The 14,373-nt window shown below is 43.6% G+C and overlaps 2 protein-coding genes across 7 annotated transcripts in view; both read left to right on the top strand.

Moving 5' to 3' along the window:
- The window catches only part of wkd (whacked), a 569,688-nt gene that overhangs the window by 473,463 nt on the left and 81,852 nt on the right, over positions 1 to 14,373 (top strand). The window lies entirely within an intron of this gene.
- Positions 1 to 14,373, top strand: part of Mhcl (Myosin heavy chain-like) — a 399,178-nt gene that overhangs the window by 84,256 nt on the left and 300,549 nt on the right. Inside the window, exon 1 of one of the 6 annotated variants that reach the window (XM_067159642.2) lies at positions 13,903 to 13,973. The exons of the other annotated variants lie outside the window; for them this stretch is intronic. The gene's annotated coding sequence lies outside the window, so the exon portion shown is untranslated. Of the gene's footprint in view, positions 1 to 13,902; positions 13,974 to 14,373 lie in introns of those variants that run through there. 6 annotated transcript variants of the gene reach the window in all.

Raw genomic sequence — 14,373 nt, forward strand, 5'->3', positions numbered from 1 at the left:
TTACTAAACGTCGCCACAATCCTCTATTTGCAACTAGTGCTGTGGCCTCATTTAGTTCTGTACTTCTTATCTTTAAATCGTTAGAAACTGAGTTTAACCATCGTCGTCTTGGTCTACCTCTACTTCTCTTACCCTTCAGAACAGAGTCCATTATTCTCCTAGGTAACCTATCCTCCTCCATTTGCCTCACATGACCCCATTACCGACGCCGGTTTATGCGTACAGCTTCATCCATCGAGTTCATTCCATACTTAGCCTTTATCGCCTCTTTCCGAGCACCCTCTTGCCATTGTTCCCACCTGTTTGTACCAGCAATTATTCTCGCTACTTTCATGTCTGTTACTTGTAATTTATGAGTAAGATATCCTGAGTCCACCCAGCTTTCGCTCCCGTAAAGCAAAGTTGGTCTGAAAACAGACCGATGTAAAGATAGTTTCGTCTGGGAGCTCACTTCCTTCTTACAGAATACTGCTGATCACAACTGCAAGCTCACTGCATTAGATTTACTGCTCCTTGATTCAATCTCACTTACTATATTACCATCCTGGGAGAACACACAACCTAAATACTTGAAATTATCGACCTGTTCTAGCTTTGTATCACCAATCTGACATACAATTCTCTTGGATTTCTTATCTACTGACATCAGTTTTGTCTTCGAAAGGCTAATTTTCATACGATACTCATTGCACCTATTTTCAAGTTCCAAGATGTTAGACTGCAGGCTTTCGGCACAGTCTGCCATTAAGACCAAGTCGTCAGCACAGGCCAGACTGCTTACTACATTTCCACTTAACTGAATCCCTCCCTGCCATTTTATACCTTTCAGCAGACGGTCCATGTAAACTACGAACAGCAAAGGTGAAAGATTACAGCCTTGTCTAACCCCTGTAAGTACCCTGAACCAAGAACTCATTCTACCATCAATTCTCACTGAAGCCCAATTGTCAACATAAATGCCTTTGATTGCTTTTAATAATCTACCTGTAATTCCATAGTCCCCCAGTATAGTGAACATATTTTCCCTTGGTACCCTGTCATATGCTTTCTCTAGATCTACGAAACATAAACACAACTGCCTATTCCTTTCGTAGCATTTTCCAGTTACCTTGCGCATACTGAAAATCTGATCCTGACAGCCTCTCTGTGGGCTGAAACCACACTGGTTTTCATCCAACTTTCTCTCAACGACTGATCGCACCTCCCTTCCAAGATGCCAGTGAATACTTTGCCTGGTGCACTAATCAATGAGATACCTCGATAGTTGTTGCAATCCTTCCTGTTCCCTTGCTTATAGATAGGTGCAATTACTTTTTTTTTTTTGCTAGTTGCTTTACGTCGCACCGACACAGATAGGTCTTATGGCGACGATGGGACAAGGAAGGGCTAGGAGTTGGAAGGAAGCGACCGTGGCCTTAATTAAGTTACAGCCCCAACATTTGCGTGGTGTGAAAATGAGAAACCACGGAAAACCATTTCCAGGGCTGCCGACAGTGGGGTCGAACCTACTATCTCCCGAATACTGGATACTGGCCGCAATTAAGCGACTGCAGCTATCGAGCTCGGTGGTGCAATTACTGCTCTTGTCCAATCTGAAGGTACCTTACCAACACTCCACGCTAATTTTACTACTCTATGAAGCCATTTCATCACTGCCTTCCCACTATACTTCACCATTTGAGGTCTAATTTCATCTATTCCTGCTGCTTTATGACATTGGAGTTTATTTACCATCCTTTCCACTGCCTCAAGCGCAATTTCACGAATATCATTTTCCTCCTCCCCATGAGCTTGGCTGTTCGCAACACCACCAGGATTGTTTCCTTTTACATTGAGAAGATGTTCAAAATATTCCCTCCACCTCTCCAGTGATTCCCTGGGATCTGTTACGAGTTCACCTGAATTACTCAAAACACTGTACGTTTCCTTTTTCCCTGCCTTCCTAAGTTTCTTTATTACTGTCCAGAAAGGTTTCCCTGCTGCTTGACCTAGCCTTTCCGGTTATTACCAAAATCTTCCCACGACTTCTTTTTGGATTCAACAACTATTTGTTTCTCTCTGTTTCTTTCATCTACGTACGAATCCCTGTCTGCCTCGGCCCTTGTTTGGAGCCATTTCTTATAAGCCTTCTTTTTACGTTTACAAGCTGCTCTCACTTCATCATTCCACCAAGATGTTCGCCTTTTCCCATCTTTACACACAGTTGTTCCTAGGCATTCCCTTGCTGTTTCTACTACAGCATCCCTGTATGCCACCCATTTACTTTCTATATCCTGAACCTGCTTACTCTCTACTGTTCGAAACTACTCACTAATCATATCCATGCACTTCTGTCTAATTTCCTCGTTCCGGAGATTTTCTACCCTTATTCGTTTGCAGACAAATTTCACTTTCTCTACCCTAGGCCTAGAGATACTTAGTTCACTACAGATCAGATAGTGGTCTGTATCATCGAAAAATCCCCGGAAAACTCGTACATTTCTAACAGATTTCCTGAATTCGAAGTCGGTTAAGATATAGTCTATTATGGATCTGGTACCCTTAGCTTCCCATGTGTAGCGGTGAATAGCCTTATGCTTGAAGAATGTATTCGTAACAGCTAAACCCACACTAGTACAGAAGTCCAGCAAACGCTTCCCATTCCCATTAGCTTCCATATCTTCCCCTCATTTACCAATTACCCTTTCGTATCCTTCAGCTCTATTTCCAACTCTGGCATTGAAATCGCCCATTAGCACTATTCTATCCTTGCTGTTGACCCTGACCACGATGTCACTCAATGCTTCATAAAACTTGTCAACTTCATCCTCATCTGCACCCTCACATGGTGAACACACTGAGACAGTTCTCGTCCTAATCCCTCCAACTGACAAATCTACCACATCATTCGCTCATTTACGTGCCTAACAGAAACTATGTTGCGTGCAATGGTATTCCTGATAAAGAGCCCTACCCCATACTCTGCCTTTCCTTTTCTAACACCCGTCAAGTACACTTTATAATCTTATATCTCTTCCTCGTTATCTCCCCTTACCCTGTCCGACTCGTTGGCTGAACGTTGAGCGTACTAGCCTTCGGTTCAGAGGGTCCGGGTTCGATTCCAGGCCGGGTCGGGGATTTTTAACCTTAATTGGTTAATTCCAATGGCAGGGGGGCTGAGTATATGTGTTGTCTTCATCATCATTTCATCCTCATCACGATGCGCGGGTCGCCTACGGGAGTCAAATAGAAAGACCTGCACCTGGCGAGCCGAATGCGTCCTGGGATATCCCGGCACTAAAAGCCATACTACATTTCATTTCCCCTTACCCGAATATCACTTACTCCTAGCACATCCAGATGCATCCTCTTTGCTGACTCAGCCAGTTCTACTTTCTTTCTTCCGCAAGCCCCATTAATATTGATAGCTCCCCATCGAATTCCATTTCGTTCGTCGAGTTGTTTCCAAGGAGTTCCTCGCCTGTCAAATGGGAGCGGGACTTCGTTACTCCCATAGGTCCGAGGCTTGCTTAAAATGTTCTGAGCTCGGTCAGTTCATGAAGCTGGATGCTACCCCACTTGCACATAGTCCAAGTGAGGATCTCTCCTCTAACGGGTTAAGGACCACCAGTGAATTGTATAGTCCTAGCCGCCTGAGCACAAGGAGGGCCATAACTCAGAATATGTCCGAGATGCCCACTCCCATTCCATAGCAACTGGTATCCCGACTCTCAGGACCACTTACTAGGCCACGCAGCCGTTGGCCATGGTTCACGAACTAGGACGTGACTACAGTAACCCACACCATGAACCATGTTTGGTGGCGAAAATAAAGCCATCTAACATTGATATATACCCGACACGAAGGTTGGAGGCAGTCCAAGATCAATCAGTTTGTTCATTGTTATTAGTATTCTTACATTGTCATACGCAGGTATGTCCAATAAGAGAGAGGCAGGCGTTGATCATGAAGAAACGCTGCTTGCGTAGTAGGTAGCAGAGGTTGTGATTCTAGCCACCATTCTAGATGATTTTTAAAAAAAATTCCCACCTGCTGGATCTCCTGGCTCTCTTCCTGACTTTAGGGTGGGCACTACAATTTCCGTCTTTCATGACGCAGGGATGCATTTATGAGACCGAACTTCGTTGACGATTCTGAGGAAAAGTTGAAGCGTTTCGTTAGGGAGGTGTTGTAGCATGGGATATCGGATCTCATCTATGCCCGGTATTGTGTTGGCGGAGTTCTTAATAGCCCGTCGGAGTTCGTTGAGTGTGAATGGAGAACGGAGAAAGTGGTCAGGTTGTTCTTCGGTAAATGTACACGGTGGATAACTAAGTGATGGTGGTTTAATTCTATCAGCCAAGTCTTCTAGCCAGGAGGTATCCGGAATACTGTAACTTTTGTTGCTCAAGAATCGTATGCTATCCATACTTATGCTATTGGGTTTTCCATGTTCAGTGCCAACTCTGTTTCTTGGTACGAGCTGATGTTTCTTGAGTAGGTTGTGTTCGGAATTCTCGGAGAGCACCATTTTGCTGGAGTGTTCTGGAGCAACACGTTCCACCATCTGTACAAAGTGATTGCTTGGCGGGTACTCGTATCAATGTTTATGGTAGTGATTTGAACCATGCATTGTGGAAATGGCGGGAGAGCACATTGCAATATGGTCGGTGATATAATGCTGTCCCCAAACTGCTCTCTGGCTTGTAGACTCGAATGCAGGTGATGGACACTTGGCTTGTGAAGTGAAAACGTACTCCGAAATTGCAGTAGTTGGACAGTTCACAGTATAACGAACTTGTTAATAAAGAAACCACGAGGGAAACGAGTACGTGATGCATCTAGTGCGATATCTGCCCGAGGAACAAGGCGTGCAGCTAGAAGAGCGGACTAGAGCTTGTGAAAGCTCGATGGCCGGTGTCGGTATGGACACGTGTGGGAAGCGCTACTCTGCTGCCCACCCCCGAGCGACTCTGGAGTGAACTGGAAAACATCAAACAAACAAACAAACCCCATGGCACTACAGATTACGAGGTGTCGTGTGGTCAGCACGACGAATCCTGTCGGCCGTTAATCTTGGCTTTCTAGACGGGGGCCGTTATCTCACCGTCAGATAGCTCCTCGATTTTAATCACGTGGGCTGAGTGGACCTCGATCCAGCCCTCAGGTCCAGGTAAAAATCCCTGACCTGGCCAGGAATCGAACCCGGGGCCTCCGGGTAAGAGGCAGGCACGCTACCCCTACACCACGGGGCCGGCTGGAAAATATCAAATCTCTAAACGAATTGCTTTTGAAAGAATAGCATAATATTGGAGGAGAGACAAGTGGTTCACAGTTCCTTGAGTAGTGAGGGACAGAATTCACCATTGTTTGACATTTGAGAAGATTAATGTTACGTGAGTGTACGAATACTTTCGTCCGGCTTAAAACTCCTATCGAGAGAAAAAAGAGAAGATCGTTAAAATTGTATCAATATTTTGTGCAGATGTTGAAGTGTACTTCGGAAGTATTCAGTTTCTACTGAGATGCTGAGAAAGCCATGTTTGGAAATACTTTCTTGTTTCCTAGTGGCTGTACGACGCTGTTGTGGGACACGAACGTGAACTCGGTGTTCCATCCGCCTGAGCGGGTAGATGGCGGGCGGAGACCTCCCTCCAAGATGAACGGTACGGGCAGTGGTGATGTTTGTGTAGAAATATCCTTGGAATTTGAGGTGACTGTCAGTTGAAGGGAAATGAAACATTGGTGTAATAATGTTTGAAAGGTAAAAAGAAGTAAATAGTTAACTCAGGATGTGACGAGGGTGACTGATAGGGGGACCTCGCACATGACTGTAGTGTAGTGTAGCCGGACATGTCCTGGGAGAGAGGAACTACGTCTAGCAGGCAATCTTACCTCGTTCAGCTGTGCCAGGGAGTACGTAGAGCGGTATCTTGAGCTATTACGAAAGTCACAAGTCTGTATCGCTCACATACTTCGATTCACACTAGATGACTTCATTTTCACTTAGTCGGGGAAAAGAACGGAACGGAACTTATTGGAAGAAAGCAATAGCTTTACTTTGTCGTTCAGAGGAAATATGTTTGAATGAAATGCTTGGAGCTGAAGGGTTAGCCAATACACTGCAAGTCTTTCAAAAGACTCTGGGACAAGTGATCGGATCTCATGTTCTGAGCAACATCAACAACAGATTGCAGTACATCTTATCGCGACGAGGCGTCATAAATAGCAGCAGTACCATCTGATTTGAGCCCCTTCAGTTTAATGTAATTGGCCAAAGGTTAGTTTCGTTCCTCGAGAGCTGAGCTCTTGATCTGTAATATAACCATAACGTGAGCACAATGTTGATAAGATTCATCAACTTGCCTCTACGTCTAGGCAGCTCCTGTAAGAATGAGGTTTCTTTTGTTTAGCAACTTGCTAAAGCTTCTAATACCTTACTAGATGTCCGTGTGTACGATTTCATGGTGGTTGATGCAATGTTAATGGTTCGGCTTTTCCTTACAAAATTGTTTGTAATTTCAGAATGTTTGTTAAGGAGATGACAACACACGTGTGGGTATGCTGCTGTTATATGTGAAACGAAAACCAAGATAGGATTTGTTAATAGGTTTGAGCACCGTGCAAGTTGGTCGTGCGGTCGGGAGATAGTGGGCTCGAACCCTGAAGATGGTTTCCCATTTTCACACCTGTCCCCTCGTCGCCTTAAGACCTACTGTGTCCCTGCGACGTAAAGCAACTAGGGTAGTTTGCAGCTCTAAAGAACGATGAATGTTGTACATTCACTACACTGTTACCAGTCCGCTTATTAAAGTCTCTGTCGCAATACTCTGCCTCATTCTTTCTTAGCTGTCTTACTATGAATTAAATGTTTTCTCGCTCTTGCCTCGAATGGCGGAGAATTGTACGGATTGCCCTTAGAGTCATGTCCTTTCGGAATTGGTCTGGCACATAGTGCAAACTCTGCCGGTTTACGGGATTTCTTGATCATTTTAAGCAGAATTCTGGTCTCTCATAAGCTTCCGCGGACGACCTGTTCTTTCACCTTGGATTACTGTTTTTCTGTCGCTCGACTTCTTGCATTTTCAGAAACTTTCTTCCACGGTCGTTACCTTCCCTTTGGGGCCCAACACTTCACACGACTACGCGCGTTGGATCAGCTGCTCTTGTCATACGAATTACAATATCCTTTACTTTCATAGAACATTTTCGACTTAATGCCCTCCTTCCCTGCATCGACCATATTGTTCTAACAAACTGATAATGCGTTTATGTATTTCACAGTCATACCGCGTAACCATGGGGCATATAAAGATCACAACGCGATTCTCCAACCACCCCACTCCTTACAACATTAACAACTTCTTTCTTGAAAAGTCTGACAATATTCCATTGTATATTGTGTCAAAATTTAGATTCGATCAGATGAAGGGTTTTGGAGAAACAATGTCTTAAAATTGACGTATGGTTGAAAGCCGCTTAAAAACGGGCACTATTTTGCGTTCCACCTGGGATTAAAAAAATAACAAAATATAAACTAAAAATTGGAAACCTACATGACGTAGCGTGACACGAACCGAGGAAAATGGTGTTAGGCCTGTTGATTATTTCGTGAAGAAGCTCCAAACAGCGGGGCATGCTGTAGGCGTGAGCGAACCGCTTAGTGGAACGGCGCTTCCGGTGTTCCGAGGGTTAATGTGCTGCGTGCCGTACTTGTGTCAGTTCACTTGCACTCCATGTCGTACGATCTCTAGTGTTTACATGACAGAACATCAGGTTGACTGTTCGCCAGTTGTGAGTGAACTAAAAGGAATGCGAAAACACCGTTACTCTTGGCTCGTTTCCTAACAGAAGTTCCGTGACAGCATTTTCATAACTGTGAAGGCCTTCGCTGGACGCTCAACTATAACATAGGAATCAGTAAATTACGAACCTCCAGTCCCGATAAGACGGTTGTCAGAAAGATGACCATATTTCAGGAGAGTAAATCAAATGGAGTTTGTATGCTCTTGTGTTTTGTGTGAGCATTTCAGGCTCAAATGCTCATCTGAAGCAAATGGACATGTGTTGTACATACTTACAGGAGTTTCTTTAACTTCTTGAAATCCAATCCTGATTTTTTTAATGTAGCCAAGTCAGGCTCGACGGTAACTAACAAGTTGAAGTGTTTGGCTAGCTTTCTATGACTGTGTTAAAAAATAGTATTCGGGTTTTAAAATCTCCGTTATTTTGAGCAACTCTTAACTGTCGAACACCAAATACAAGTCAAGGGTCCAAGGGTGTTTACCGGCCGGAGATGAGAAGGGCGACGCGCCTACTCAGTGGTTAACGCCCAGGACCACGAGTTTGTATTGTTCCTGGCGAATTGTTTACTGCAATCGGTGTGTTGAATTTCAGTTCTCTCCCTGAAATAGTCTCCGGGCTCAGTTCTCTGGTATTTGAAGTTAAAGGGGCTATTGGCAGAAGTACTGACGTGCAAAAGAACTTGTGCGGGACAAAATTCTGATACCTCTTCGCCTCTGAAAGTCGTACAGATAGTTAGTAAAAACATTATTATTATTATTATTATTATTATTATTATTATTATTATTATTATTATTATTATTATTATTATTATTATTATTATTATTATTATTATTATTATTATTATTATTTCTGTTAAATGTAATGATTTGTTATAGATGAAGCTTCCATGTCCATCATATCTTCTTGCTGACGGTACACGGGCTTGTATGTATTGCAGCGAACAGGCGAATGAAATACAGTATGTCGAGAACTTGTCAGGGACCCGCTACACGATTCTTTATTCCTTTCACGTGTTTCTTTATTGTATTGTATCGTGTATATTCGTAGCAAGTTTTTACGATCGGATGCCTCAGAGGAGTGAATGTGACAGTAGGAAGCCTCACTCCATATGAACACTGCGGAGTGGTTTGGCACGCAATCTACCACCACGTCCCTTGCCGTGCAGCTGTGAGCTTGCATCCGAGAGATAGTAGCTTCGAACCCCACTGTCGGCAGCCCAGAAGATGGTTTTCCATTTTCACCACTGACAAATGCTGGGGCTGTACCTTAAATAAGTCCACGGCCGCTTCCTTCCCACTCCTATTCCATCGTCGCCATGAAGACCTATCTGTGTCGGTGCGACGTAAAACAGTTAAAAATCCATTCTGATGGTAAAAGTATTTTTGACGAACGGGACTCGAACCACGGTGTCAAGCCAATAACATTGCCACGGAAGAGCGGGGATGGCAGTTCATTGTGTCTGACAGGACATGTTATGTACTTTGGTACGTGTGGCGCCATTCATTGAGTACAGGAGAGGCTGCATTCATCTCGTAATCAATACATGGCCGCTGGCACGCAACTTTCTCCTCCACCGGTTGAAGAGGCTGTGCAAATGTTGCCTTATAGACGGCTTGCGTTCCTGAGAGGCATGAACTAGGCTTTCATTATTTGTGCATCTTTGTTCCGACCGAGCTGTGATGGTGGGCCGCTTCGTTCCCACTCCTATTTCATCGTCACCACAGGACTCCAAGTATTGTGTGACTGATGCTTCTGCTACCGGGTGGAGGTATTTTGATTTTACACTATGTAGGCGTAATTGTGTTGTTACTACGAAAACTCTCAAAACGTCTCATCACCTCTTGTCACTAGATTTGGAGTGCCAACAAAAGTTCATTCACGGTTTTTGATCCGTGCCTCCTCCCCTTTCCTAACACAACAATCCTCGTGGCATTTTTAGGTCCTCTCTAAAGATTCGTGAGTTATTTCGTGCTTTGATGGGCATGTAGGAGAGTACGTTTTTGGATAATTGTGTTCTAGCTAATAGTAATTCCAGTAACACACAAGTTTAACTCGATGTTCTCTCACAATGTATGCTTTTTGGGCGAGCAGCTGTTGAACACGACCAAGGAAACACGCTGCTTTATGTGTAATAAATATTATTATCGCATGGAGTGTACCTTCTCGAGTCTCACGGTAGCGATATATGATGTTACACGTCATGGTGTCTGTCTGTGGAATGAAAACTATCCGAGCAATTTCTCTTTCCGTCTACCCCTGACATTTACAACTGTAGTAAATCGTGGGCGTGTATCGTAAGCATGACGCATGCGCGACTCCAGCTGTTGACCTAGGATGAATGTACGCAGATGGACGTAGTAATATTAATGGCCGGCAGATAGCGGACTGTGTAAGTGACACGAGGACGAGCGCTCCTACTGGTAGTCTGAGGTACTACCTGGACACAGCCTCGAAGCAGAGTCCCGCCACATTTTAAAATGACGGAATGGTATCAGTGGGTATCAGTAATCTGTAGGTTAACATGAGCCTGTGCAAAGTGTCACTTTAGTTCTTTTAATTTAATGCAATGAAATTGTTTTTTGAAACTTCGTTTTGAAACTAGCACGAGTTATTACAAAGAATCGTCCATGTTTGATACTAAGTGAGTTGTGATGATTTTATTATTACAAATAATAAACCCTTCGAAGATAAATTTGTAATTAGGGTGTTTGTTAACTATAACTCAAACACCATCACCACCACCAACAACAACAACAAGCTTATAATATATTTTGACCTGATGTTGTGACCTCGCGTTTTACGTAGAAAGGGCTTAACCTGTATTTAAAAAATCTCACATACAGTAGATTGGCAGAGATTCGTACTCCGGTCGCCTTGTGCGGTATGGTGCTTACCTACTCTCATAACATCAGAAAGAAACATCTGGTGTATGTTTCAGTCTTCTTCTTCTTATGTGGTTGTGAATCACGAGGCCAAGGATGATGCATTTGAAATGTGGTATTGGCAGAAGATGTTACCTTGTGGACATAATCGAAGAGCTTGGTATCCCGAAGCGTTCTAAGGAGAGAAAATGGTTAGAGAAACTGAGTGACTGTCACTTGTAAGGACAGTGCATCTCCCATTAGGAACGGTGATGCTCGTCCATCACCACATCCCAAATGTAGCTGTCGGTAGATTTACCGGGACGTAAAATAACTCCTGCGGGACAAAATTCCGGCACCTAGGCGTCTTCGAAAACCATAAAAGTAGTTAGTGGGACATAAAGCCAATAAAGAGAAATTAACTTCAACTTTACTTTTTTTTTAATTTGCTCTACATCACACCGACAGCGATAGGTGTTATGGCGACGATGGGATAGGAAGGGGCTAGGAATGGGAAGGAGGCGGCTGTGGCCTTAATAAGGTGCAGCCTGGTGTGGAAATAGGAAACCACGGAAAAGCATCTTCAGAGTTACCGACATTGAGGTTCCAACCCACTGTCTCCAGCATGCAAGCTGACAGCTGCGCGGCCCTACTCACCCGGTAACACTCTTATTAAGTTGTTAAAAGGAGACAATCGGAGTAAGGAAAACACCGAAGTGCCGGGACATGTTCGGCTTGGCCGTGGGTGACCTGCGCTTCTGGCGGTGTCGGCACATAGCTTATTGCTGTCGAATAGCATCAAGGGATCTGCGTAAAGCTTAACGTCCCCATCAGCAGCGTCGTACGCCTTCACTGCATACGAACACCGCAAAGAGGCACGCAATCTACAGAGGTGGCCAAATTATTAGATTACAGGTCTGAAAATCCATTATTCAATTTTTCTGAGTACACATTCATTTGTGTTTCTATGGGAAGTGACATTGGAAATGTTACAGTGATATAGGGACATTTGGATAATGTTTTTAAGATTTTGTCTCATAGTTTGGCAACAACACTGCATTTAGTTCTGTGCACATGCGATTGTTTGTTTGAAGTTTACCAATAATTTAGTGATTGTTTAGTTACTATTGTCGCTTAATTCCATGAGTAGAGCTCTGGTGCTTTATGCTGACATATTTAAACCTATATTTGCGATGGGGTTACAAGGCAGTGCATAACATCGGCGTATCAAGAAAAATTTAAAGTTATGGGGAGGAAAAGTGATATGTCGCCAGAAAATTGGGGTGGCAAGAACATTGCTTGCTGAAGGACAGACTTAATATTTCACCAAGAAATCTTAGTCAAATTAAGGTAACAGAAGAAAACGAGAGGGTTTACGAGTCTCAACGAAAAGGAAAATGTGCTAGGAAGAGCTCTAGCAGTGATCTGCTAGAACACTACAATAACGGATTGAACATCACTCCAGGTATGGAGAAAAGAGACTGGAATGGGTAAAGGCCTACAAGATTGGTGGAAGAAGGTATCTAACATCATTAACTACTTATATCAACAATGTTTTCTGGAAACTTAAAAATATGTTGTTATTATTGTTCCTTTATAGCTTGTAATAATGCCGACAATGGGCTACTAGGTTTGCTTCAGTGACTAGACGAGTGAGTACGTTCGTAGGAGGCGTACAACATCTGGAGTGTGATTATATACTGTAGAGTACCATGATTGATTGGTTTGGGGAAAATCCTTGTGTCTTCATGCATGCTGGTGCACCCTGTCATGAGATAAAAACCTTTCTGTGCCTCCGTGGCTCGGAAATAGCCCTACTGGACTATTGAGAAGAAGAAAATCACTGTTACAACACAAATGGGGTTGATTGAAACTTTCTTACGGATTTAACACCATGACAATGACATCAAAAACAGTTCCATACACTCATTAAAAGTATGCCAAAAAGGGTGAAAATACTTATTTCAAACAAAGGCAACATACGAAGTATTGAGGCACATGCATGTTTAATTTTCTTTTGTAACGCTACCCAGGAAAATTAAATATGTTATTTTCCAAGCCTTTGAGCTTGCGTCCGGGAGATAGTGGGTTCAAATCCCACTGCCGGCAGCTCTGAAGATGGTTTTCCGTGGTTTCCTATTTTCACACCAAGCAAATGCTGGGACTGTACCTTAATTAAGGCCACGGCCGCTTCCTTCCAACTCCTAGGTCTTTCCTATCCTATCGTCACTATAAGACTTGTCTGTGGTGCGACGTAGAGCCACTAGCAAAAAAGAAAAAAAAAATCCATGCTTTTGTGTAATAATTTGGCCACCTCTGCAGTTATGCTACCATCTCTCCTGTCAACATTGTGATGGTAACCAACGGGATTCAAACCGACTAACCACGGTGTGAGAAGGACTTATCACTAAATTATGTTAATTATTTGTTGTTAATATCCTTACTGTTTTGTATTATTCACTACTGACTGCCCAAATCTTGTGGAACTCTTACTTCTCCGATAAAACTGTCTGCTATAACTAGTCAAGTGTTTGCAGTGTTGGGCGGGACAGGAACCCGTGCTCCCACGCAGTGAATGAATCAGCCTGCTATGGCCTGTGTGGGGGTTTCAGGCTTGCAAAAGCAAGGACGTTCAGGAGGGGATGCACTTTCTACTCTTCACATCTCCTACACGCGATTTCCCTTCAAACCCTCTGATCCACACATGTAATTGAAATTGAATCTTGCCGAGGCATGCAACAATAAAGAAATGTGTATTATATCATCCCTCAAAGAAGAGAAAAAAATTAGTGCCGGGAGTGTTCGAGGACAGAAGAGAGAAATAATGTACGGTACGGAGACAAGGAGTGGCAGGAATGCGAATGCTAAGATGAATGTGAAGGTAGTATTGACTGATAGAAGAAGAGAACCGAGGAAAGAATTACCAACGTCAACAAAGAAGAATACAATCATTGTATTATTTATGAACTGAATTTATATTCAGAATATTTCGGGAAACAATCTGGCGTTACGGGTGTGTACAGTTCATTTTCACCGTACCTTTCCTTATCTGTTCAAATAAAGCTCCTAGCTACTGACAGTTCGCTCGGCAGTGTGTTTCCTGTGAGCTTGTGGTGGGAGGCAGGGTGCTGACTGAAGTACAATTTAGGGAAACTCTTGCCATGTGGTGAGGTCGTGCGCGCTGCGAGGCGAGCGCTGCATTCCTGTTGAGACGAGAGTCAGTCAGTCAGTCTTTGTGTGCGCCCGCGCGCGCGTGTGTATGTGTAGTCCTTCCACAGACGTCATCACCTGTTGAAATTGTGTGAACTACATGTCGAGTGGCAAAGGTACGTTACGTTAGAATATTGTGACAGCGTAATATTCAGCCAAGAATTTTAATCACGCTTGGTTAATGTTTGTGATCACACTACCTGGCCGTGAAACAGATTAGGAAAGCAGAAAGTCTTTTATCACTTGGAAAGCAGTCATGTTGTTTGTGTTTGCCGAGACCACTCCCCCACATGAGGCCATATTCTGATCTCACACAAAAACACACTTCCTCCACAAAGATATTCCTTGTCTAACATGTTTTGCTCGACACAACCAATACACCGTTGTTACCTAGAAACACCGCGCTTGCCGGTTCGAGTTCCGTTGGGGGAAAACTGGTAAGAGAGGTGGTGGTATGCAATTTCTAATCACTAGAAAGCCTGGACTCAGTCCAAAACCTCTCCGCAGTGCTCTCAT

Source organism: Anabrus simplex, chromosome X (assembly GCF_040414725.1).
Source record: "Anabrus simplex isolate iqAnaSimp1 chromosome X, ASM4041472v1, whole genome shotgun sequence".
Classification (NCBI taxonomy): domain Eukaryota; kingdom Metazoa; phylum Arthropoda; class Insecta; order Orthoptera; family Tettigoniidae; genus Anabrus; species Anabrus simplex.